The 26,186-nt window shown below is 46.0% G+C and overlaps 1 protein-coding gene across 8 annotated transcripts in view; it reads left to right on the top strand.

Annotated features, from left to right (window-relative positions):
• Window positions 1–26,186, top strand: part of Cyrib (CYFIP related Rac1 interactor B) — a 101,209-nt gene that overhangs the window by 5,500 nt on the left and 69,523 nt on the right. Inside the window, exon 1 of one of the 8 annotated variants that reach the window (XM_052747896.1) lies at window positions 14,187–14,259. The exons of 3 other annotated variants lie outside the window; for them this stretch is intronic. The gene's annotated coding sequence lies outside the window, so the exon portion shown is untranslated. Of the gene's footprint in view, window positions 1–14,186; window positions 14,260–21,479; window positions 21,791–26,186 lie in introns of those variants that run through there. 4 more of the 8 variants (XM_052747900.1, XM_052747899.1, XM_052747897.1 and 1 more) reach the window with 4 other exon arrangements.

The following is a 26,186-nucleotide window of genomic DNA, read 5'->3' as shown; positions in this document are numbered from 1 at the left end:
TGCCACTGTTGCAGGCATGGGAACATCTTACCCGGCAGATTAATTAATGCTGCTGATGAGAAATTGATTGAATGTATCGTTACCAGTAGCCTGCATAGCACCTTTCATCATCAGGAAAGCTAGAGAACAGGGAGGAAGCTTCCTGCTCAGTTCCAGCTTGTTTTCTCTAACATGCAACCAAGGTGTATGGTGTCTTCAGCAGTGAGGTCTTACAATCTAGTGTCAGTGGGCCATCAAAAAGCCAGAGTCTGTATTGTTTGGGGCTTTGCTGACCAGCAGCTCATAAGGTAGCCAGGATATATTTTTGAGTTGTAAGAAAAGTAATGTCTGGAAAAGTATATGTGGTAGGCATTCATATATGTGTTAAAGAGGGGAGCATGAATGTTTATCCATATCTGCCTTCATACACAGCATGCATACTTGCTTGGCTCTGCTTAGAGCACAGCTGGAAACATGCAGTGTTTTATATCCCAGGCTAATTTATAACTTGTGTTCTATCCCAGAACAGCCTAGAACTTGTGATCCTCCTCCCTCAGATGAGTCATGGGATTGTAAGAGTTGTGCTGCCATGCTTGGTCACATACTGCTTTTTGATGAAGAATCAATTGTGGCTAAAAGACTACTTAGGACTAGGCATGGAGGCACATGCTGATAATCCAAGTGCTTGGCAAGGCAGGCAGAGTGAAAGGCCAGCCTGGGCTATATAGAGGAATTCCATCACGGAACAGAACTGCTTGGGGAGCCTCGCACATGAGAGCCCTTCCCATTTTTAGAGGGACTTAGCAAGTCTCCAGTGGGGAACCAGTGCTGAGCACTAGCTGGGCCTTTCTCTGTGTTATCTGGTCTAGTTCACACATCTGCCACTGGAGGTTTCCTCATTGACTCTATCTGGATCTAGTAAATAGGTGATAAATATGTGAATCTCATTTTCAGGGTGTGTGTGTGTGAGAGAGAGAGAGAGAGACAGAGACAGACTTAGGTCACATCCTGGCATGCAGTAGAGGGAGTTTGGTGACTTTAGAGGCATTGTTATAAATAAGTTTACGCAATCATTGCTTAGCCATCCAGGGGGCTCAGAAGGCATCTCAAGCTTCCCCACCACCTGCCACTAACCTTTGGCAGCCCCCACCACCTGGGTTACATGGTGGTGTGTCAGGATTAATTGTCTCAACTTGAAGCCTGTTTGTTCTGGAAAGTCAGAACTCTTGTTTCTGGTACAAAGGAATCCCTGACGTGTTTAGCAAGCCAGGAAGGTGAGGATTTGTCCCACTGTGCCATCCTTTTTTAGACTTATTTGATCTGCCCACCGCCTGTAGAGGATGTATCATCAAAGGCCCCAAGACACCGGCTTCTGTGCATTGACAAAGAGCATTTATGGCCTTTCTTGGCAAAATAGATGTTCCCGGAGGAGCGCTCACTGTTGTTGTTTGCCGCGGTTGGCCACATGTCGAACTCATGAGCTGTTTTATGGGACCGGAGGTTTCTCCTCTTGTCTCTCCCTTGGTACAGTTCGGAAATAAGTTCCCTAAGTGGGTTATCCATCTTGAAAGGTTTTGATGGCAACGTCCTGTGATTTGGTGAACAGTCACCCAAATAGGTGTGGGGACAGGGATGCCAACCAGCTTACGGAGTCAGGAGAGGGCGATGGCAGGTAGCTTCAGCTTCCGGAGGAGATGGCAGGAACCCAACCTGGGTGTTAAGTATATCACTTCCTCTGTCACGTGTTCCCGAGTGATGGTTATTTGGCCATGGCATTTTTTCATATCTCTCAAGGCAGTGTTTCGGGGCTTCATTCGGAGTTCCATTAAACGCTTGGCTTGGCATATCATTGCCCACTCTGCAAGCCGGGACTCGGGGTTTTAGTTTCCTGGAAGAGGGATGTGAATCAACAGTGTTATCTGACTCCCTCAGACCGTTACTCTGTCTTCATTGCCTGTGTCGGGATGGAAAGCAGGCTTAAGTACTGTTGCCCTGGGAGACCCTTTGCTGATGCCCCTTTTAATGCTCATGTTGCACTGTGTAGAATTTAATTCGGCTGTTATCGTATTGGCTTTCTGTAGCTGTAGGAAAGGTGCTATCTCCATGTCAGACTGTGAGCCTGGGAAGGTGGCGTGGGTCAGCTTGCTTCATGCCCTCCCAGAAATTCAGACCCCTCTTGTCAGGGTTCTTCCCCTTTCCAAATGACTCCAGCTTGAGCTAGCTTCTGTAAAGAGAAGATTTGATTGTTTATTTAGTTGAAAAGTTTAAAGATAAAATTTGAGGCATAGAATCCAAAGCTTAAAGTCTTGCCAAGTCTGGACAGTTTTTCATCTCTTGACGAAATACGTTTCCTTTCCACATTGTGGCATCAGATAGCAGTTAGCAGTTCTGGCAGGTTTAGAAAGGTCGCCTTCCTAATAACCCAGCAGAAAGTCTCAGAATCGATCTTACAGTGTGAGTTTTTTTACCCCCCTCTGGATAACATGCACCTCCCCCAAACAGTCTGTCTTGCCAAGTGTACTCAGTACTTTGATGGCCATTCTAGGCCCGGTGCCTGCCCCCTGGGGTCTGCAGGTCTCTTGGGGCACAGGGACAGAGAATGAGGCAAGGTGCTCATTCCCTAAGGCAATCTGGGAACTGTGTTTAAATGATAGATAGGCAAGAGCAAAGGATGTCCAGCGTGGTAGGTTTTGAATTAGTGTTTACTTGCTGAGTGAATGAGCGGAGGAATGAGCAGAGGAGGGTGAGAGTGTGTGCTGGTTGTACGGTACGGTATGTGCTCTGGGCTTGACAGATGAAGCTTTGCAAAGAGGAGGGATCCAGCCTTGAAATCCAGCCGCTAAATTAACTGAAATATTTAACAAGAAACATAAGACAGACATGTGATAGCTGTTGCTAGGTGTCTGAAGGACATCGTCAGGGCAGGAGCTACGGTTGAGTCCCTTACTCTGTGCCCTAGGTGCTGGGATAGACACTTTAAATTTTATTAGAAAATCAATTTGTGCTGACTATAGAAAATCCCAAAATGGGCCAGCCACATGTCTCAGTGGATAAAAGGTGCTTGGTGCCAAGCCTGATGACCCGAGTTCAATACCTGGAACCCACAGGTAGAAGGAGAGGACCAACTTCTGCAAGTTGTTTTCTGGTCTCCCTAAGTTCACCCCTCCATACTCATTCCCTGAAACTCTTTAATAACTTTGCTATCTAAGACTAATTGTAATTAATATTTTGATATGCCTTTCAGCCCTTTTTCCTCTTGTTACACTGCATTTGGAAACTTACATGTTTATATGCTTGTTTATTTTGAGATTGAGTTCGGTTGTGTAGCCTTTGAACTCTCCGCAGTCCTCCTGCCTCAGCCTCCTAAGTACAGGGATTAGAGTTACACATCCCCATACCTAAGTCTTAGTTAATCTTGATAATTTGTGTTTGTCAGGAAAAGAAACTGTCTTAGAGAATTTCAGAGGCATGGGCATTGATGGGGTCAGAGTTCTGTCTTCTGCCAGGCTCACAACCCCGCTAGGTCTTTGGGTTGACAGCTGTCTGCCTGGCAGGCAGCCCTATATACATTATGGTTTCATTAAGATCTACTCTTAGAATGTTGATTTCATTGCCTTCTGCATGTCCACTCATTCAGGTACCCAGTCAAGTACCGAGGAATGATTTCATGGGGTGCTTTTTGGGTGCCAGTGAATGAGACAAGCCCCTGCTTCCCTGGAGTTTCAGTTTAGCTGAGTTCCACATCCTTTCTGGTTGTTACTCAACCCTCTAGGAGCATGTGGGGCTGTGGTATTGACAGCCACACTAGTCTACGACCTTTGTTCTGCACGCAGATAGCACAGCTGATAGCTGGAGACCTTGTTTAATGTATATACTTTTTTGTTTGTTTGTTTGTTTGAGACAGGGTTTCTCTGTGTAGCTTTGGAGCCTGTCCTGGAACTCACTCTATAGACCAGGCTGGTCTCGAACTCACAGAGATCCACCTGGCTCTACCTCCCTAGTGCTGGGATTAAAGGTGTGTGCCACCACTGCCCGGCTAATGTATATACTCTCGTGGGTTGCTGCTCCTAACATGAATATATGTGGGTGGTGGGATGGGGGGCTTGAGGCATGCCTTCTCTCTTCTCACTTTCTTGGGACCATCTGTGCACTTATGATAACCTTGGTTTCTGAACCCCAGGGCAGAGCCCATGGTATGCAAGAAGGTCAACTGCAGAAAGGGAGGGAAATACATACTGTGTGAGTGTGGCCTCTCCTGTTCCTTATCATGGCTTCTTTAACCACGGGGAGACAGGTTTAATTACCCCATTGTGCAGAACAGAGCAGGGAGCTGGAACTTGGCTGTGCCTATGATTTGATCCCAGGCTCAGATACCGCTCCACACCTGGGGCTTCCTTTTTTATGCACCAGCTAGAGCCTGGGGCTTTAAATGCTTCTGAAACTCCAGGTTATTTGATAGTTTCATTCCATTCATTTATTTGGAAAAATACTTGTTTGAGGGCCTATGTATAGAAAAGCTATTAAGTCCTAAGATCCAGGGCAACCAAGACCTATTTGTGTCCTCTGAGAGAGAACATGAAGTCTGAGGTTAAATCATCGGAAATGTGCTTACATTTCTGCCTCTTCTATTGTGTAGTGAATCATTCAGGACAGGTCAGGTGGAATGCTCTGAACTGCAAGCTACAGAGCTCCCAGTTCATTTGGGTTAACTGGTAGAAGCTGGTAAGTGATTGACATATACGGAAGTAGGGTGCGTTTCAGGTACACTGTGATCCGGGCCCTGGCTTTCTGATCTCTGGGCTCTGCACTTCGGTCTCCTGGCTTTGTTTGTTCTCAGGTTCCCATCCTTCACAATAGCTTAAAGGAGAGAGCTACCATCGCTCCGTAGAGTCCTTGAACAAAATTTCCACTCTTCCCCCTGGTTGGATCCTCTCGGGACCTGCATCCATGTCTCAGACCAATACGGTGGCAGAGGAGAGGATAGCATTGTCTTAGGCCATTCAGGACCCACCTTACGAATTGAAGACAAGTCTACATGGCTTCTGGTGGGGGGTGAGTGGAAGAGATGCTACTACTGAGAGGCAATGACAGTCTCCAAGTGGTCTCCACGCAAGGATGGAAACACCAAGATGTGTTAGGACGGTGGTCACTCTTTTCATAACAAATTCACGTTGGAATAAATGGACATTGATAGTTTTTTGAATGCTCAACATTTTTCTTTCTTTCTTTCTTTTTTTTTTTTTTTTGTTTTTTGTTTTTTGAGACAGGGTTTCTCTGTGTAGCTTTGCGTCTTTCCTGGAACTCACTCTGTAGCCCAGGCTAGCCTCAAACTCAGAGAGATCTAATTGCCTCTGCCTCCCTAGTGCTGGGATTAAAGGCGTGTGCCACCACTGCCCAGCTCCATTTTTACACATTTTCATAGTGACTTCTCATCATATTTCTATAAAATGATTACCATTTTGTAGATGAGGAAACCAGTGTAGGGAAGGTTAGGTTGCTGTTGGCAGTCAGGCCCTAGGAAGCCAGCCAGATGTGTCTGGGCTTGTGGATCCCACTCTATTTCCCTTTTGGGATGGTTTGTAGAGAAAATAGATTCTTAATAGAGGCCCTAAAAAGGGGTTTCTAATGATTCTTCACAATAAGCAGGGCCTTGGGAGTAGTTACTGCTTTTCATTTGCGGCTTTTATTAGGAGAATCCTGCCTGCCTTCTTCCGTTAGGCAACTGTAGATGGGAGGAAATCTCTTTTCCCCGGGCTCAGGGAAGTAACAGATAATTGAATGAGCCCCCAAGAAAAGCAGATCCATTGTTGACTCACAATGCTTCAGAAGACATGGTCGCTTCAGATACTTTTACAAAAATGAGTTTTCTCTTCTTTTAACTTTTCTGCCGGAGGCTGCCATTTGGGTTTTTCTTTCTTTTTTTTTTTTTTTTAAAGCAATAGAGTAACCATTATGTAATCTATACAATGCCGCCTTCCCTTGGGCCCAAGTTAACTGTGCCTTCCACAATGCAGAATGTCTTTTCATGTTGGCAAAGAGTTTACATGAAGCTAGTGGGAGTCCTAAATTAAACTGCCAAAGCAAAGGCAAACAAACTGGGTTTTCTGGTTTTCTCCAGACACGGCAGAGACAACATCCCACAGGGCAGGGAGATGATGTGCTGGAATCATTTTGTGCTGATGTAGGACGGAATGCTGTGCCCTGTGCATGGCATGCGTGCCCTGATCATAGCGCCCAGGTGAATGGGCACCTGCTTGTTTATAGGCACCCCCCCCCCCCCCCTCACCGCTCTTCTCTCCCGGTAAACACATTTATCCTGAGAGAAGTGAGATACAGTTGGGGAGATCCAAATGGCAGCTGGTGTCTAGCTGACAAATGAAGCTTTACAAGTGTCCTGGTTCACTTTCTGTTGCTGTGATAAACACCATGGCCAAAAGCAACCTGGGGAGGAAAGAGTTTCTTTCGCTTACAGGATGCAGTCTCACCATCGTCAGGGAAGTCAAGGCAGGAACTGCAGTAGAGACCATGGGAGAAGCTTGCTTACCATCTCCCTTTCCCTGGCTTGCCCAGGTACCTTTCTTATTCGGGCCCAGGCCCACCCGCCCAGGGATGGGATAGCTCTTAATGGACTGGGCCTTCCTACATTGACTAACAATTAAAGGAATGCTTCCCAGACAGGCCCATAGGCCGGTGGTTCTCAACCTTCCTAATGCTGTGACCCTTTAATACTGTTCCTCATGTTGTGGTGACCCCCAACCATAAAATTATTTTCACTGCTACTTCATAGCTGTAATTTTGCTATTGTTATGAATCGTAATCTAAGTATCTGATATGCAGGATATCTGATATGTGACCTCTGTGAAAGGGTCACTTGACCCCCAAAGGGCTCGTGACCCACAGGTTGAAAACTACTTCTATAGGCCAGTCTGAATGAGGCAGTTTCTCAGTTGAGATTCCTTCTTCTCAGGCCTGTCTAAGTTTGTGCTAAGTTAACAAAAACTCCAACAGTAACTTAAGTGCCATCCTTTTTTGTGAGTTTCTGGTCTGTTTGCCCGCTTCCCCAGCTCATTACTGAATGGTATGTTACCTGTCCAGATGTCCCTTAAGTTCTCTGCTTACCGTTCTAGGTCACGGAAGAAGAGATGTTCAAAGCTCAGCTTCTATTCCTAATAAATAACCATTGGCGGACATTGCCTCTCCGATTTACTTCCATCCATTCCCATCCTCCTAATTTGGGGATTCTGATTACTCTGGACAGTGGGTCAACTGGGCCTAGAAAAGGTGTGAAATGAAATTGGATATGAAGAAATGCCTGTGGGTACAAGGCTTAGGGTTAAATGTCAGAGAAAGTCATTTTATCTCTAAACAAAAGGTTGTTGAGGCTTGCTGTGATCCGGGAGGATGACATTGATAGCTGTTATTAGGTGTGAAATTGAGAACGCCTCACTACAGCAGAATCCGGCTTTACTTTGATACATCAGTAGTTATAACCACTGCTCCTAGAGAACAGGATTGATGGCTCCTGGGAGGGGCCATCTTGCATTATGTGTGTACATGCTAATATACATATGTATGTGCATATAAGTCTTGCTGCCTCTGTGACCATGGTTTCCAAATTTGTCTGCAGAGAAGACTCTCCTACAAAGCTTTTAAAATTCGATGCTGTAGATAACATGATAGCAGATTTAATTTACAAACTCTAGGAATGAAATGGACATAAGCATTATTGTGTGTGTGTGTGTGTGTGTGTGTGTGTGTGTGTGTGTGTGTGTGTGTACACGTACCTATGGAGAGCAACCTTGGGTGATATTTCTTTCTGGATGCTATCCTTCTTGATTTTTTGGGACAGAGTCTCTCACCTGGCTTGGAACTAGCTAGGCTGGCAGGTTGAGTTGCAGGGATCCCCCTATCTCTGTCTCTCTGTTGCTGAGATTTCAAGCACACACACCACACCAGACTTCTTTCCTAATGTTGCTGCTGAGGATCGAACTCCAGTACTCATGCTCGTATGGCAAGCACTTTATTGACTGAGCCGTCTCCTCCGCCACAGTCAGTAGTTTTTAAGCTCTTCAGGTGATTCAAGTGGCAGACAGGCTCTGCAGTAGTATTGTGTGACAACTATAACCTGATTATGGTCTGGAGAGGAATGGAAATGTGGTAGCGACAAATGGTCTTTGGCCATTGGTATTTACTGGCTGGCATCTCCAGGCCAGGTCATCTACTGAATTTTTACAAATGTTCCCATTAGTCTTCCCTGTGCTCTCTGTGGGAGGCTGGAGAAGGACAGGAGGGGCTGTAGCTTCAAGCTGGTATCTGTAGAGTCGACTGACCCAGATTGACAGGTAAAGGCCAGAAAGAGGAGGCAGCTGGGCTTATCTTGCTTGTCCCTGAGAGACCACTGCGGTTATCCTTAGTCTGAGATTGAGGTTTCTGTTGTTGTTGTTGTTGTTACCACAGCATAACCTGTCCACATCCTGGTGGATACAGCCATCCTTTTAATAACCACAGTGGATTCGGGAGTCAATATTCAAAGCCATATTTTGCAAAGTTGTACATTGAGGGTGAGTTTATTTTGACTTGTGGCTTAGAAGGAGAAAAAGAACACAGTAAAGTAGGCTATTAATCTTGGGCTGGTTGATTCTGACCTGCAAACCGCTGTATGTGTCTCAAGAAACTAGATTAAATAAATTAATAACGCCGTCTTGTGTTTTTGCAGGACTTTTCTCAGCGCCTGGTGCTCTGTAAACCTTATCCCGTTGCTCGTGTGTTTGATACCTTCCCAGAGGGATGGGGGAGGCATAAATAGGGCTGTGAATTACCATGAAGTAAAAAAGAGGAGCCATGCATACCGAACGTGTGTAGCGATTTCTGGCTGGAGCCTTGATGTAAGAGTTCTGCTGGGAGGTGGGAGAACGGTAGGGAAGGTGCTCTTGGGAGGGTGGAAGGACTGGACAAAGGCCCAGCAGCAGAGAAGATGCTAACAGCCTAGAATTCCATCAAGGGTGGCTCCATCCCCCACTATCATGGGTGTTAGGATATTACACGTGCTGGCGGGAGGTTCTGGTGGGTAGGGCCAAGGTGCTCCACGGCGGGTGAGAGACGGAGATGCCATGTAGACGGCACTCAGTGAAGAGTTTTATTTGGTGGGGGGGAGAGAAAGAGGGAAAGGGACAGATAGAGAGGGGGGCGAGGAGTTCAAGAGGTACGCACTTCGTAGGAGAGAAAAGGGGAGAAAAGAGAAATGGGCGGAGGTTTTCCTTAAAAAGAGACTTTTACATTAGGACACAGGGTGGTGCCGAGGGGCGGGATCAGAATATTAACAATGGGAGACTGGAAATGTACATCAATGGGCATTTCTACTTGTGTTTCTCATCATGTGACACACACACACACACACACACACACACACACACACACACACATCTCCTAACTTTTTTAAAAATTTCATTGTTGGAAGGCATTTGGGTGGTGAAAGGCTAGGTAAGGATAACTTCATTGATCCCGCCCCTTCCATTTGCCCTGAAAACCATACCAGACACCATACCAAAGTTTGCACATTGATAATTGGGAGTTATTATTATTATTATTATTATTATTATTATTATTATTTTTAAAAGAAACAGGACTCTTGTTCATACCTCAGGGAGTCTGACTGACCTTTGAAGATGAACTCAGTGTAGTGTAGACATAAACCTCTGTAAACTTCATGGCTTAGATCCCGGTCTGGTGGGGTGGACGGTTTGGATTGCACTCCTCATATCCAGCTGTGGACTGGTAGTTCCTTAACACCTTGGGCACTCAGGGTTTTTTTTTTTTTTTTTTAAATGTAAAATAGTAGACTAAAAATGACTTTCAAAGTTCTTTCCGTCTAAAATTCGGCATTTCATCGGAAACTCTGCATGCTGCCATGGTTCGTTTTGTCAACTTGCTACATTCTAGAGTCCCTGGTGAAGGATTGTCTAGATTGTTTAGAACCAATTGGTTTGTGGGCGTGTATGTAGGTGATTATCTTGACTTCATCAGTTGAGGAGGGCAGACCCACCCACTGTGAGTGGCACCATTCCCTAGGCAGGGGATCCTCAACTGTGTTAGAATGGAGCGAGCAAGCTGAGCACCGGCATGTGCTCGTGCGTTACTTCATTGCTCTGGTTTGGACTGTGGGTGTCATGTGACCATCTCAAGTGCCTGCTGCCTCGACTTCCTGGCTTGATAGACGGTAACCTGGAACTCTAGGCTAAAATAAACCCTTTTAACTCTAAGTTGGTTTTGTCAGCACATTTTTTTTCTGCAGCATCCGGAAAGGAAACTAAGACATAGGCACACATAAAACAAGTGACCTGTTACATGACAATGCTAAGTATAGAAATGGATACAAAAGCTCTTTTCTCTAAATTCATAGGTTGTGGCAAGCCTCCAACTTAGGCAAGGTACCATTTTCCTCCTTTGCCTCCTTAAAGATTACGGCTGAGGAAGGGATGCAATCTCTTGATGTCTACGTTCTAACATGAACCCTGTACCAGGGTTTTAGAGAGGATGCTAGCTAAGTCAGTTGAGCTTCTTGTGACATAGACCATATTGATCCCCCCCCAACCCCGCAAGCCGTATGCAATATCTTTCTCTAACCTCAAAAAGTAACCGTGGGAAGCTAAGTTCAGTCACACATTTCGCTCCTGTATGACTTATCCTGTTGTTCTGTTTAAAAGTCATGAGTTTCGAATACTAGTGTCTGTAGCCGGGGACTTAATCATTTAGGCTACTTGTGAGTGCTGCTCACCTTACTCCTCAGTGCTGCTTAAATAGCTCTTACTTGCAGGCCTTCATTGACATTAGCCCCAGGACTGGGGTGGATCAGCACTGATGGCCGCGTGCCTGGATGCCCCTGGCCAGCTGGCTGCAGCTGTGTCCCAGGTACATGCTTTCTGTCAGGGATTATACCAGGCTCAGTGCTGGCTCAGGAGTACTGGGTTAGCAAAACCTTTGGCCTTTGCCTGGGGGAAGCTCCCGGTGTTCAGGAAACCATATCATCGCAGCGGCAAATGCTGTCAACAAGAACCACAGGCTGCTTGAGAGCACTCACAGCAGGGGGGTCTGACCTGGTTTGCTCAAAGTGGTGAATTGCTGGACATGGCAAAGAGCCCAGGCAGGCAGGTGGGGGCTGGAGGTGCTAAAGGCAGCATGTGGTCCCAAGTGCAAGGAGAGACCAGAGGAAGCCTCAAGATTCAGCTTATGAACAACAGGAGGGTTCCTGTGATTTGAGGAATCTCAGGACAAGGACTTCCTGTGACATCTCCTTGCCCTTCCTCCCCTGACTTCTTGATGCTGAAGGAACAATTCCTACTTTTTAAGTTTCCAGGGTGTATCATCTATATCAGTGGTTCTTAACCTTCTTAATGCTGTGACCCTTTAATACAGTTCCTCGTGTTGTGGTGAACCCCAACCATAAAATATCTGATAGTCGACTTCTGTGAAGAGGTTGTCTCCCAAAGGGGTCTCGACCCACAGGTTGAGTGAGAACCACCGATCTGTATCATCTGTCAGTTGCAAGGCTTTGTACTGGAGTAAGATAGTGTGCCTTTCATCCCTGGAAGGGAAGGCTATTTCATGTAACTCTGGGTGTCGCCCTAGCAGTGTGTGACACAGGCTGGAATGTGTCGGCTGCATGTCTAATGAGATATCTGGGGCACGTCAGTGAGCTTCCGTCTGTGGGACTCAAATCAGTTTCATCTACGACCGTAGTTCACAAAGCATGTAGGGACTCAGAACATAGCGTGTGACAGCCCCAAGTGCCTGCTCTAGAATAGATTCACTGAAGCTTCTGTTGATCGAGGCAATTAGTCGGGGGGAGTTGTGTGCACCTGGGAATAATTTAATAGATATTACTTGTAATTAAAACTTCCAGGTAAATTGGCTTTTCTTCGTTGGTGTCATATTACCTACTTTTCTTTCTTCCCCTGCGATCGCGTTTCCGTTAATAGATTACCAGCCACCTCTTTGCGCTGGCTCTCTTCAATGCCTTATGCCTCCTTCCAGCTCTTATCCGTATCCCGTGGCCACATCTGCATTTGTCCTGCCTCAAGCCTTCCCATTTTAGTTGTCATCCTTTTGAACAACAGATCTTTCAAGACATTAAAGGGTTCATCTCTACTCCCACCCTTTTTCCAATGAATTTTAACATCCCTAATCCTTCTACCATTTCCCCGCAGGGATATTATCTATTTTATATATAAATAGCACCTGGTTAGATAGATGATTTTGTATTTTAGTCTTTCAACTTAATAGTCACAATTTTGTTAGTTTTTTGTTTTGAGACGGGATCTTGTGTCGTTCAGTTGGCTGTGAACTCGGTATATACTAGCCGGGGATGACCTTGAACTTCTGATCCTCCTGCCTCTGCCTCCTGAATGCTAGGATTAGACAAGCTTATACCACCATGCCCAGTTTATGTGGTGTTGGGGATGGAAACCAAGGCTTCATGCATTATAGGCAAGCATTTTAGCAAAGGAGTTACTTTCCCAGCTCCTAATAACCATAAAACTTGAAAAAACATTTTGAAAGATTAAAAAATATTTTATGTGTGTGAATGTTTTGACTACATGTATGTATGTGTACCACAAATGTGCCATAGAGATCAGAAGTGTTGGATCCTGTCTTAGAATTTCTATTGCTGTGAAGAGACACCATGACCACGACAACTCTTAAAGCAAACATTTAATTGGGGCTGGCTTACAGTTTCAGAGGTTTAATCCATTATCATCATGGCAGGACATGGTGCCATGCAGGCAGACATGGTGATGGAGAAGGAACTGAGTGTTCTACGTCTTGATCCACAGGTAGCAGAAGGACAGACTGCCACACTGGGCATGGCTTGAGCATATTGAGACCTCAAAGCCTGCCTTCACAGAGACACATTTCCTCCAACAAGGCCACACCTCCTAATAGTACCACTCCCTATGAGCCAAGCATTCAAACCATGAGTGTATGGAGACCATATCTATTCAAACCATCACAGATCCCTTGGAAGTGGAGTTATGGACAGTTGAAATCCTCCATGTGGGTGATGGGAACTGAACCTGGGTCCTCTGCCAGAGCAGTAAGTTGCCCTTAACCACTGAGTTGTCTCTCCAGTCTCAATATTTAGAAATTTTAAATCAGCAAATGGGATCCTATTATGTGTCAGGCATTGTTTTAGGGACTGGGAACAAGCCAGGCATTATAGATCTAGGTCTAGGTTCATGGAGAGAGACAATAAATACTGTAATGCTTTGTGAGGAGGTAGCAACATGTTAGAAAAAACAGTTATGTCTGAAGAAGACTTTCAAAGTATCCTCTCATGTTCCTGTGTACTTAGTAACCATATATGATCTTTGCTCTGATGCACTGTAGTGTGTTTGGAATGTCAGGACTATGAATGTACAGAGAACGTGTGAGTCACTGAGGACAAACCCTTTATTCAGAGATGAGCAAACAGATTCAGAGAAAAGAAATGGCTTGCTCAAGACCTGGCAATTAAGACGGTTTTCATTCATTCTACAGCTTCTTTTAGAACCCTACTGTGCTGTCTCCCTACTGTTGGAAGTTTATTTTTATTATCTGGAGTTTATTGTAGATAACGCTGCAGTGAGCAACCTCATACAAATACTACCTGAGTGAAAATAGCAAGTTCACAAACAATGAAAAGAACAGGGAAGGCTGTTATTTATTGAGTTCTTATATTTGCCAGGTGTTTGCTGTGTGTCTGGCAGGCGTCTGCACATTCCCCTCCTTTCAGGTGAGAAAAACCAAGGGCTCCTCGTGCGGGCCCGGCTGAGCCCAGACTGACTCACAGCCTGCGTGCATCGTCAACAACCTTCCAAGTCTGAACATGAAAATAGCAGTGTCAGAACCCATCGTTCCTAAGTTACTCTTTTCACGCTCTGATAAAATGCCTGACAAAGAAGGACGGGTTTATTTTGGCTCACGGTTCGAAGGCACAGTACACCATGGTGAGGAGGGCGGGGCAGCAGGGGCATGAGACAGCTAGCCACATCGCATCCACAGCCAGGGAGCAGAGATGAACCTGGGTACCCAGTTTGCAGTTTCTCCTTTGGATTCAGTGCGAGACTCCAGCCCATGAGATGACACCGCCCACCTGCAGCATGGATCATCCCTCCTTGGAGGAAGGGAACGCCATCATAGACACACCCGAAAGTGTGTTTCTATGGTGATTCTAAACCCCTCCAGGCTGACAGTGAAGATGAACCATTACGTTCATTTAAGAGCTTGCCCGACATTTAAGCTCTGGTAAGTTTTAACTGTATGTAATTGCTGTTCTTTTCGCAAAGGCCAAAGACAGTTTGAGTGTTGAGACTTTCATTTGTTCCTGTGACTTTGCCCAGTCATCAGAATAGCGCAGCCATTATGATTCGGGTGAAGGTTAGGGTTTGAAATGGAGCCCAGACGCTGGGGGATTTAGTTAGTGCTAGCTGATAGAAAAGAAGAAAGAGAGGAAGGTGGAGAGCATTATATGGGGTAGCAGCTGTTGACGCCTGGGGTCGCATCGTGCTTCTTGCTTCTCAGTGGTTTTATGACCTTCCCGAACATACTTGAGTTCTTTGTCCCTCAGTTTCTTCATCTGAAGACAAGCAGACGTAAAAAGTCTTCCGGTGGTGCTGGGAGGCCTGGATGCTAAGTGAGTGTCAGTCATTCTGTGTAAGGCTGCAGAAACTGGTGCCAGTGGCCCTTCTGTCACTGTATGCCAAACCAGATTATTTTCTCGTTTTTGTAAGTGTGATGTTTCTGTAAAATGTATTAAAAATCTTTTAAAATGGCATTGATAAATAGGTGGCTTTGTCTACACTTAGAGATTTTCTTTGTTTATAGGGAAAGCTATATTTTAATTTTTTTATTGTGTGTGCGTGCGTGCGTGTGTGTGTGTGTGTGTGTGTGTGTGTGTGTGTGTGTGTGTTTTAAGTGTAACACAAGTGCAACATAGTGCATGTGGGTGTCAGACAACAAGTTGCCAGGAACCGGTTCTCTCCTTCCACCTTCTGGGTCCCAGGAATCGAACTCGGGTGGTCAGGCCTGTTAACCTTTCTCTACTGAGCCATCTCGCCAGCCCGGAGCTGTTGTGTATAACGCTGTGGGTGTGCTATTGAAGGTGGGTGGCTCTGACAGCAGAAACTAGGGTCTGGGGTGACAGTGGAGGGACGCGCAGAGATGAACGGCCCACCTAGACATTCTCCATTTCCCTTGCTCTAGTGCTGTCCCAGATTTCAGGTCATCTTGTCCCTTCCTAAAGGCGACCACCCCAAGTCTGTGTCCTTGCTTGTGGAAGGGCATGTGATTGTCAGGGCTGAACGGTCCTTTGTGCTGCTGAATCGCACCCTGGGTTGAAAGGGCTGTTTGTGGCAAAGGGCAGCACATCCCAGAGCATGGCTCTTGCATTTTTCCTGTGGCCACCGGGTCTGCAAATTGAGCAGTGGGCTTTGGACTGTAAACTGCTTGCCATATCGGTTTGCTCCCGTACCAACCCACCCCTCACGGGGAAAACTTTGCCTTGGGACGGGCTTAGAAGGAAGAGGGACAGTGTGTACAGAAGATCTTTCCTCCTTTTTCCAATTAAAATCTTGGCACACACAAAAAAGTGCTTGTCTTTCCTGTCGCCTGTCTCAGCGGCAGATTCCGGGGCTGAACTCTGAGGCATGGTCCCTGCTTCCTCATATTTCAGCTTTTCCAGTTACAAACAATTTGCTTCTTTGGGTGACGGGGCCGCTAATAACTCCAGGTGGTGAATGGGCGGTAGGGAGCTCGGCTATGTGGAAATACTGCGCTGGAGCAATACAAACACAGCGGGGGGTGGGGGGAGCCTATCAAGAGGTGGATGCTGCAATACGGCCTTTTGCCTTCCTTGTCATTGAAGAAAAGCCTTCTTTCTGCTTATCTCAGACTCAACTGGTTCCAAAATTCATGTTGTGAGTACATGGTGGAGTATTATATAGCCTCTAACAGTGACGTAACTATGGTGCCTTTATTGAGGAGGGGTAGCTAAGAGATGCTGTGAGGTGGAACGCAGCAGATTAGTATTCTGATATGAGCCGTTCCTCCAAAAATATACTGCCTTTATATAGATACATAATAACATTTGGAAGGGTAGCCACATGGTGTGGGTGGTTGGATCATGAGTGTTTTTATGTTTTTCTTTTTGCTCATATGTATTTTCAAATTTTTGCTTCAGTCAACATATTACTCACACAGAATGGGGGAAAAAAAATAAAAGAAGTGGTATAGAGAGTCACGGCATCTCATCTGCCCAGGCTCTCCTGTTAATCATTCTGTATATCTGTGGCGGGTCTCCTGGGAGCTGGGTAGTGTAGCAGGGATTGCAGTGCTCATAATAGCCATAGTCTGGCAGAGCCTACATTCGTTTTAAAGTTAAGAAACATTAAAAATAAATAACGGTTTGTGAAAGTTAAGTGCTCTGGAGGTGAATGCAGAACAGTTGGGGTTCATCTTTAGGATGGAGTATGGCAAGAACCCTTGCAGCTGAGAGCCGGGATGGCCATGGGAAGAGAAAGTGTGTCTGGGCTTCTGAGATGTCACAGCTGATGCAGGACAGTAGGGTCCTTTTTCCTTGCTGCCGGTCACTAAAATGGTTGGAAAAGAGCCTTCTGACTGCCTTCCCTGTGAGAAATATGTTCCACTTGGAGATGTGACCTGGATTCCTCTACAGACCTTTTAACTTAGGGGGAATTTGGCCACGAGGATAACTTTACGGCTGTTGGGGATTGGTTAATGTTTTTGTTAAACAGCAGGAAGGTCTTGGGTTCGATCTTTCGACATGACAGTTCTGATGTCTTCGTTCAGTGTGAGACGAGCTTCCAGCCCTATCTGAGGGACTCCCAGGCTTCTCTCCCTGCTCTCATCCATGAGGGGACTGTGGAGTCTTTGTTAGGAGTTTGGAACCCCTGGCTGTGGAGGAGATGGTTGGAAGGAGCCTCTGGCCTTGAAGAAGATTCCCTGTTTGCTCATCCTGGGGAGAGGAAAGGAGGAATCACAGAGCAGGTTTGGGATTCTGACCCGGCTACCCCCGGAGTTTTGAGGTGGCTTTGACGCTGCTGTTTGCCAGCACTGCACAGAAGTGGGATGCACTGTATGGGATGCATGAGCCTGATCCCTCAATGCCAGACAGAAGACTGGATGGAAAGGTGAGCAGAGCTGTTCTCCACGTGCTTACACACGGCGGATGTGCACGTGAGGCGAGGTTGGCAGCACGCAGTAAGAGTCCTCTGTAAGGCAACTAGGCAATGAACATCAGACCATAAACGTGTTCAGATTCTTTGATCTGGTAATTGTAATCCAGAGAATTTAGGTGGTCACTATTCATCTACAAAACGCTTTCCTGTACAGTATTTATGAGGGCTCCATGCCATTCCGGGAAGTAGGTAGCTTCTTCTCGCCATTGGCCAGGTCTGAAATGAGAGGTTGGAGAAGTCGAATGAGTGGCCCTTGTTCAGTGGCTCACTCAGGCTCTGGACTTTAGTGTATGCTTCCTTGGCCTGATGGGCTTGCCTGGAAATGCAGGGTGCAGTGGCAGGCATCCAGAAGTCACCAGGAAGGAAGGGAAACGTTAGACATTGTTGGAGAAACCAAAGCTGCAAGAGGTTGAAACTGTGTAAGTTCCAGAGCAGGGACTGAACCTGACCAGGCCATACCATCCAGAGTTTTGAAGTAGCTTTGGCTCTGCTGTTATCTTGTGCCCCCCAAGAATGCGTGTGGGGTGAAGGAATGAATGAATGAATGACTTGAAGAGGTCAAAGTATTAACAGCAGCTTCTGTAGAGAATTAGACATTGGGTTTTCATGCATGGTAGGTTCTTTCTCAGAGTTCTGCAGCTTTTACATGCAGTACAGTTGCATAGGCCTCTCTAGGGAGAGCTGTAATCCTCTGGCCCCGAGGCTGCTCTTTTCCAAAACCCTTTGCCTAAAGGCTCTTTCTCTTGGCTTAGCTCTGCCCTTGCACAATGCCCATTGGTGAGCAGGTCTAGGGTCAGCTGGCATGTTGGCTATGGACCCATAGTGATGGAAGAAAACTGAGATGTTTAAGTGTGATGAAATATTGTACAGCCATTAAATGCTAAATGCATCTGTGGTGAAATATGAAAAGAGCTTGGGAAATAGTTAAAAGCAGTATAAATAGATAGCAGTAAAAGCAGTGTGCGTTTACAGAAAGTTGGAGGAGAGGCATGAACGCTGGGTAAAGGGAATCGGGGCCCAATTGTGACACCAGCCAGTTAGTGTTCTCAGCTGAAAGCCTCAGGGCCGGTCCCCACAGCTCCTGTTTCCTCTTACCCCAGTTTCAATCAGTCATAAACTCAGGAAAATACTGAGTGCGTATCTTAGTTTTAGTATTTCTTCTTTCCTTGGCCAGGACAGTGATAATCTCCAGGACCTTGAGCATGCTAGCCAAGTGCCCTGCCATGAAGCTACACCCCAGCTCCAAGCTGTTATCGTCATCTTGGACCCCTCCGGAGCCTCTCAGCTGGCCTCCTGGCCTTTTGGACACTGTGTTCCAAGTGGTCTTGATAGGAACTAAGTCTGATTCTGTTTCTCCCTTGGTTACAAGTATCTTTTCGTCTGTTGCTGTGTTAAAATTCAAGGTGGCTTTGGTGTCTTATCATCTTACCTTCTTACTCACAGAATTCTCTCCTTTCCACCACTGTACCCTCTGCCTTGTCCTTTCCTCATGTTTTCCAGACCAACCCCAAAGGTCCTGGCTTTGTCAAAACCTTCAGAACTGTTCCGAGCAGAGATGGCTCCCCTCTTCTTACAACATAACCATTCTCTGTTACCATTACCAAGTTACAACCCTTGTTCTCTCACGGAGCCCCCAGAGACCTCAAAGCAGGGACCATGTGTCCTCTACCCCAGACTCTCCCATGATGTCTGGTATATAATAGAGGGGATGGTACAAAATGTTGACTGAACAAAACAGTTTACTTAACATTATAGAGATTTGTTAGTTTTTATTTATGTATATGTGTGTGTATGCCCCCATAAGTTTATGTGCACTGTGTGTACAGATGCCTGTGAAGGCCTGAGGGCATCAGATCCCCTAGGGGTGGAATGACAGGCAGTTGTGAATGGCCCGATGTGGGTGAAGGAAACGGAACTCCGGGTCCTCTGTAAGAATAGTTAATTGCTCTTAACTGCTGAGCATCTCTAGCCCTGTCACCATCATCATGCTTTAAAACTGATTTAATAATAAAAATCTCAAAGAAAATAGCACTTAGAGCAATCTTTTGAAATCTGAGAATGTAGACAGAGTGTAGTATACATGGAGAAACAGACAGGTCCTGGAGCTGACAGATTGCGTTCGAATCCTGGATCCGTCACATACTGAACCCCGCATTCCTCATTCACAGAGCGGACGTGAAAGCAGAGCCATATGGGATGTCTATGAAAAGCAAAGGAAACGAGAGTCAAAGGCTGAGCACAATGCTCGGCATCGTGTAAGCAGCGTCAGGATTCCAGAAACTTGTGGTGGCCGCAGTGACTACAGCATCGCTGATTGGTCATTCCTCTTGTGCAAACATCTTTTTTGGTGTCCTTTTGCTTGCTTTTGTAATTTAAAACCTCGAAACCTTTGGCCTCAGCTGAAATGTGATCACAGTCGGGCAGAACGATGAAGAAAGAAGTGTGCAAGAATAAATGTAGCCCTTCTTGGAGGGGGCGTGTCTCCTGAGCCAGCTTCTCCACATGGGGAGTGGTAGAGCTTGCTTGTACTTCTCACCAAGGCCAGATATGGGTCCTGGGCTGATGACGGGGAAGCTGCCTCTGAGAGTAATTCTGTGTTCTGTGCAGGACTTGTCCGATTTTATTGTTATTACTCATCAATCTACTCTTTGGGAGTGCCAGCGCCTCAGGCCAGTATCCTATTTTGATCCCCAAAGATAACATTAAGGCTGGTGGATAAAGATTGCTGGGTATGAGGATTCTGCTCAGTGTAAAATCTGAGGTTCCTAGAAGCTGACAATTCCAGTGACGTGCTCCTCATAGGTAGAGATGTCCCAGCTAAGCTGGATAGTCATGGGCAAGGTTTCTGCTTTTGTAGTGTGGCTGCTTGGAACTGGTATCTGAAGGACCAGTCAGATACAAGGTGTATATTCACGGGCCAGTGAATGCCGGTGTGTGTCAGGTACATGGACCAGCTTTATTGGATGGTGAAGGCAGTTCTGTATCTCAGTGTAATCAAAATTGATGGAAATCTGATAGACGTAGTGTGCAATCCAAAGCCTCCTGAAGTATAAAGATCTGAGATGTAGGATGCTGTCCCTTAATGTATCCCACTTCGCTTCCCATGGCTCTCCTTACTGTATTGAATACCATGTTGCCTACATGTAACTCAAGAGGCAGACAGGCTGACCAAGACAAAGGCCTCCCTACAGTATAAGACACCAGACTGACTTAACTGGACACATTTATCAAGGCCAGTGGTTCTCAAGTGGCCGATGTTGGGGAGTGGAGGGTGTGGGGTTGTGATCAGGGTTTCGAGATACTGTCGCTAAGTTCCTAAGTCGGAAATCATACCCAGATTTGTATGTGTATATACAGCCTCCTAGGAGGGGAAAGTCCATAACTTCACGTGATTTTTCAACTGGGCTCTTAACCCCAAAATGTTCAAAATTCTTTACTTCCATCTTAGTGCTGTGCTCAGCAAACTGGGAGAAGTAACCATGGAAAGAAGACCTGGGAGAGGTAACCATGTTAATCCTCTACCTTTTGTTGCCCATGCAAAACTGGAGTTTTACCGCAGAACTCGGGGATTGCTAGTAGATGAGACGTTTTTGTGTGTAGAGAAGGGAAGGTAACATTTATTTTCCAAGAGTGACAGTGGGATTAGAGAAGTAATTAAATGGCTTCGCCCTCTATCACATCCAGATTCTCAGCCCACTCGACACTGCCGCCCAGTCGACCCCAGAACAAGGGTCTGATTTATCTGAAAGTGCTGTGCGTGGCAAGCCACGCTATCAAGTGGAGTCTCATTTCTGTTCCCAGACTGATCATTTAACACCTCCCAAGGGCGTCTCCGCGATAGCATCTCAGGCGATAACGGTGCTTCTCTCTAGGCCCTGGGGAGCCTGCCTAGCGCGCCAGAGCCGCGTCTGGAAACGCAAGAGAGGCTCAAGTACCTGGCCCGAGGGGGAAAGACTGGCTGCCAGGAGCCTCGCCTCGCCTCGCCAGGTGCGGGATGCTGGAATGCGGCGTTTTCCTGGGTTTAGCTCAGAGCCTTGGGTCCCTTTCCGAGCTTGTTGACCTGTGGCTGGCTGGGCACCGCCACTGGAAGACCCCCAACCTCCCAGGCGGCAGCCTCCCGCGGAGGTGCTGCCTCTTTAAGGGAGGGCGTGGCCTCGTGCGGCGTGGCCGCGCCCCCTGGCTCGCGGCGCCGCGCGCCCGACCACCTGTCTCCGGCCGCGCCCCGCCCCTTTCCCGAGGGGTGGGGGAGGAGGGCGGAGGGGACGGTCCAGGCTTTACCTTGCGCTGCTGCGGCCGCGCGGCGCATGCGCAGGGCCGGACAGGTCCCCGGAGCCCTCACTTCCTGGCACTCCCCCTCCCCCTTCGCCGTTACCCTGTACATCCGGGTCTCTTGCCCTCCCCGCTCCAAGCCGCCGTCGCCGCCGTCGCCTGGCTCTTCGCCGCTCCGCCAGAGGGGCAGGTGCGGAGGGGCTCCCGGTCCGGCCGCCGCCGCCCGCCCCGGGCCCGGGGCTCCCCCTAGCGCCGTGAGGAGCCGCGGGCGGCTGAGAAGCAGCGCGGCGGAGTGCCCGATCTCGCGGCGGGTGAGTGACCGGCCAGTCGTCGCCTCAACGCCCCTTGCGCCGCGGAGGGCCGCGCGGCCGCCCTGCGCGCTCCCGGCCCGGCCTGGGCCCGGCCTCCGCCCATTCATTCTCGGCGTCCGCTCTTCCGCCCGGGCCGTGGCGCGTGCGGGAGCCGGCGGCCCCGTGCCGGCGCTTCCCCGCTTCCCTGCTTCCCTGCTCCCGTGCTCCCCTGCGCCCCGGCTCCCAGGCTCCTCCGTACCCCGACGCCTCTGCTCTCCGGGCCGGCACTCTCCGGGCCCTCGCCCCTGTCCTCGGGCCACGCTACGCTTTCCTGGGGGACACCCTGAGCCCACGGAGGGTTAGTGTGTCTTTGCTCCTATCGCTGCGTCTTTTTCACCTGTGAGGACCAGACCTTTTAACTTTTAATTCCCCCGCGTTTAAAGTCCAGATGCTCCATCCTAGGGTGTGGTCTCAATGTGCTTCCAGCACACACAGTTTTTCCTATAAAATTACCCGAATCTATGTCTGTCAAAGTCTCGTGAGAGTGGCCATCAGGGTGTGTGTGTAACCTCGTGGCTTTCGGGAGCCACACTACGTCCCTGTATTTGATATGCCAATTTTCTCTGGAGTATAACATTTGTCAGAAAGTCTGCTCCTTTCTGTGATTCCATGCCTGCTTTGCAGCATCACCTGTTAGTGGGACTTTTTCTTGTCTCATCTGTCAACACTTACAGACACTCCTGTATCCCCTTCTGTTCCCCCTCACTGTACCAAATACTGCTGGAATTCCTGAACCCTTGCAGAACCACAAAATGCCATGCTGGGTAAAGCAAAGTGTTCTGATTCGTTGGCGCTTTTCCCTTTTCATATAAATGTTTTGAGTTTGACACCTTTGAACTCTGCTGCATGAGAAATGTGTCAATCAATTTTGTGTTCTTTTAGTCTTACAGTGTGGTAGACTGATATTCTACATGAGTGTTTTTCTAAAGCGAAGGAACTCTCTTCACTTGGGTGTTTGGTACCTTATTGCACTTAATTTTGGATTAATGTATCCAAGCAACACATAGATCCTTTTACATCTTTAATTGTGGTTTATAATGGAAATAGAAGCCTAGTATTCAGAATGACCATAATTGGAGCGTATTTGATAGTCTGCTGTAAAGTTTAACTGAAACTGCCTAATCGGCATCTATAAAATGAAGTAACAGCACTTTCTGCCCTGACTTTCCTAGTCTGTTGTAGTGAACTCCAGTTTATTTCAGAGCATGCATACGACATATCACTTCAGGGATGCCTCTTTGTAATATTGACAGCAGCATTTTCTAGTACTTTTCTTTTTCTGAGTTGTTTTTTTTCTGTTTTGCCTCGCTTTAGATTTTTAATAGCCACTTAACAGGTTTCTTTAAAAATTTTTTTAATTGGTGTGTGTGTGTGTGTGAGTGAGTGAGTGCAGGAGCCTGTGTGTGATCATAGGATCATTCTGTGGAGTTGGTTCTGTTTTCTCCTTCCTCCGTGGGATTCAGGAGTTGAACTAAGGTAGACAGGCTTGAGCCACTTCACCCTGCCCCAGCAATAAGATTTCTCATTCTTTTTTTTTTTAAAGTGGTTTTGCTAGATGATTTTTACATCCCTTTTAACTTTAGTAGTGATGGAGCTGCCTTGAAAGAAACCCTTGCTTTGTAAAATGTTGGTGGTTCTGTAGTGTTATATGTAATTGAGCAGAGTATATTTTTTTCTTTCCTAAGAAAGTGACCATTTGATCAAGGGAAGCTAGGTTAATAAATTGCTTCTAGTTGTACCAGCAAAAATGTAAATTGAGATGCAGAGCAAAGCTAAGTGAAGGCAGTTGATTTATTTCTTACATAGTGTAAGTGATATTTTTTTTTTTTTTTTTTTTTTTTTTTTTTTTTGGTTTTTCGAGACAGGGTTTCTCTGTGTAGCTTTGCGCCTTTCCTGGAACTCACTTGGTAGCCCAGGCTGGCCTCGAACCCACAGAGATCCGCCTAGCTCTGCCTCCCGAGTGCTGGGATTAAAGGCGTGCGCCACCACCGCCCGGCCGTAAGTGATATTTAATGGAGTTTAAAAAATTCATTTCTCTGAGCTTTCTGAAAATAAATAGGTTAAAAATAGTTCATGTGGTGTGGTACCATGCTCAAGATTGTTTAACTCATATTTGAAGTGACAATTTATCTTTACTTAATAAATAGTAATTGATGGAGAAGTACAGAGTGATGGTTATTTCATTTTAATCCTAGTCTCCTTAGGGAAAACCTTAGATTATCATTCTTATTAAGTATTGATGCTTCAATTGTGAGAGCCTGTAATTTTCTCTTTCCCTGTTTAAGGCAAACAAGACCATAATATTTGAAAACACTTAATTGTGTTGTCGTTTATATTCCTCCTATTATTTTTTGGTTCCCCTTTTCTTTTAGAACACAGTTTAGCACAACCTTGGGCATCCTAGACTTTAACAGCACTTTTGAAGTATTGTAACTATGTGGCAAAAGTTTTAGAGAAAGGTGTTCATTGCACTGAGCTGCAAATTCTCAAGTGTCCTGCGTATTTTGAATTTGCTGTGTTGGATTATTTAAGTTATTTTGAGATCTTTAGGGGACATAGTAGAATAGACACACCGTTCGTGTTACGTTCCAATTCACAGGCTGGGTTTGTTTATTGAGAGGGTATTCAATACATATATTTTTCCAGCATTCATGAACAATAATCAATTTAGAGAATTTCCCTTGCATTTCACTTAAGTTTTCTGAAAGTTAGCATAAACTTTTTGGTTGTGTGAGCTCATCCTATATTTGTTCACTAAAGTAGATTGATTTACTCAAAGATATTTTTTTCATATAGCCGAAATGCATAATCCAGCAGTGCAGTGGTAAGTCACTTTTGGAGCAGTCATGCTGACGATGTTACCAGTACTAAGACTCTTTATTTAGGTCAAGGCAGTACTCTAAGATGTAGTTTAATTTTTGTTGTTTGTTTGTTTGTTTTTGTTTTTCAAGACAGGGTTTCTCTGTGTAGCTTTTGGAGCCTGTCCTGGAACTCACTTTGTAGACCAGGCTAGCCTCGAACTCAGAGATTCACCTGCCTCTGCCTCCCAAGTGCTGGGATTAAAGGCATGCGCCACCACTGCCTGGCCATGGTTTAATTTTAAAAGAGGCTTGTTAGATAAATACGTGTTCTACTGTCTGACAGGTGAGGAATCAGGCCATGTAACTTTGAGAACAGCACCCTGGTGCTAGGCTGTGATGTTGAGCAGCAGCTCTCCCTCAGAGGCTCCATACCCACTAAATTAACTTGATAACCCTGGAAGACATAGGTTACCTTCTAATTAATCCTTGATCAGCATGAGGAATGTAAGGCTCAAGGAGCTTTGGTTACTTGACCTTTTTGACTCATGATCTTGAAATAAATTTTTATTTCAAGGTACTAGTTTGAGGTCCTGTATTTTACATTTAATATTTAGAGGGTATTCTTTAGATAAGAAATCTCAGAACTTTTCAGCCACCACAGAGTGGATAATGTTCATTTGTTCTGTGTTCTCTGAGTGTATGCATTCTTGCTCACCAGTCACAGCTTCCTCCCCTTTCAACTCAAAGTAAATGGAATGCAAATTAGTGACATTTGTAAAACTCTTCAAACAAGGAAATCATTCTTAAAGTTTTGGTACTCTCTCTCTATGTATATACACAACATATATACGTACATTTCTTGTATCATATCTTCACATCTAAATAATACAGTCATGGGTGAGAATGACTGATTGCAGAGATAACACTCTTGAAGTCTTTTGTTTAGTTCTAATGCAAAACCATAATTTTGTGGCTGTGTTAAAAAAGGTAGAGGTATGTACTCTACCGGGAAAGATTCAGTAGTGTGTATTGCGTGGGATGCTGAAGCTCTAACACTTGCAGTTCTTTTCTCCTCCGCAATAATTTCTACTTGGTGTATTCTGCCTAGTGCATCATATGGTACATGTTAAATCCTGGACTGATACAGATTTTTCACTGTTTCTGGACACTTCTTCCAGTCATCAGTTGGCATGCTTTCAGGCAATTCAGATGATATTGAATACTAGGTCAGCATAAGCACTTTTGGAAATGATTTCCTAAGGAAAAGAATTATGACATTCCTAAACGTTATTAGTTGGGATTACTTGTGCCATCCCTGTCTTCTTAGTAAGGGTAATAGAGAATTGAATGCACTAATATAAATGAAATTTGAGATTTAACTAGGTCTTGAGTAATCGCCCTCCCCCGCTTTCCTCCTTTCCCTGCTTGAGATTAAAACCAGAGCCTTACATGTGCTTCTGTATATGCTGTACTACTGAGCTGCAGTCTTAGGCCCTTGAAGCACACAGCTGTAGTGTTTGTTTAACTTTAGTCTTAGAGATTCTTTTCATTATAAA

Source organism: Peromyscus californicus, unplaced genomic scaffold, assembly GCF_007827085.1.
Source record: "Peromyscus californicus insignis strain IS unplaced genomic scaffold, ASM782708v3 Scaffold_20__1_contigs__length_68692818, whole genome shotgun sequence".
Classification (NCBI taxonomy): domain Eukaryota; kingdom Metazoa; phylum Chordata; class Mammalia; order Rodentia; family Cricetidae; genus Peromyscus; species Peromyscus californicus.
Note: the sequence above shows the minus strand (reverse complement) of the source record. Positions and strands in the feature narration are given on the sequence as shown.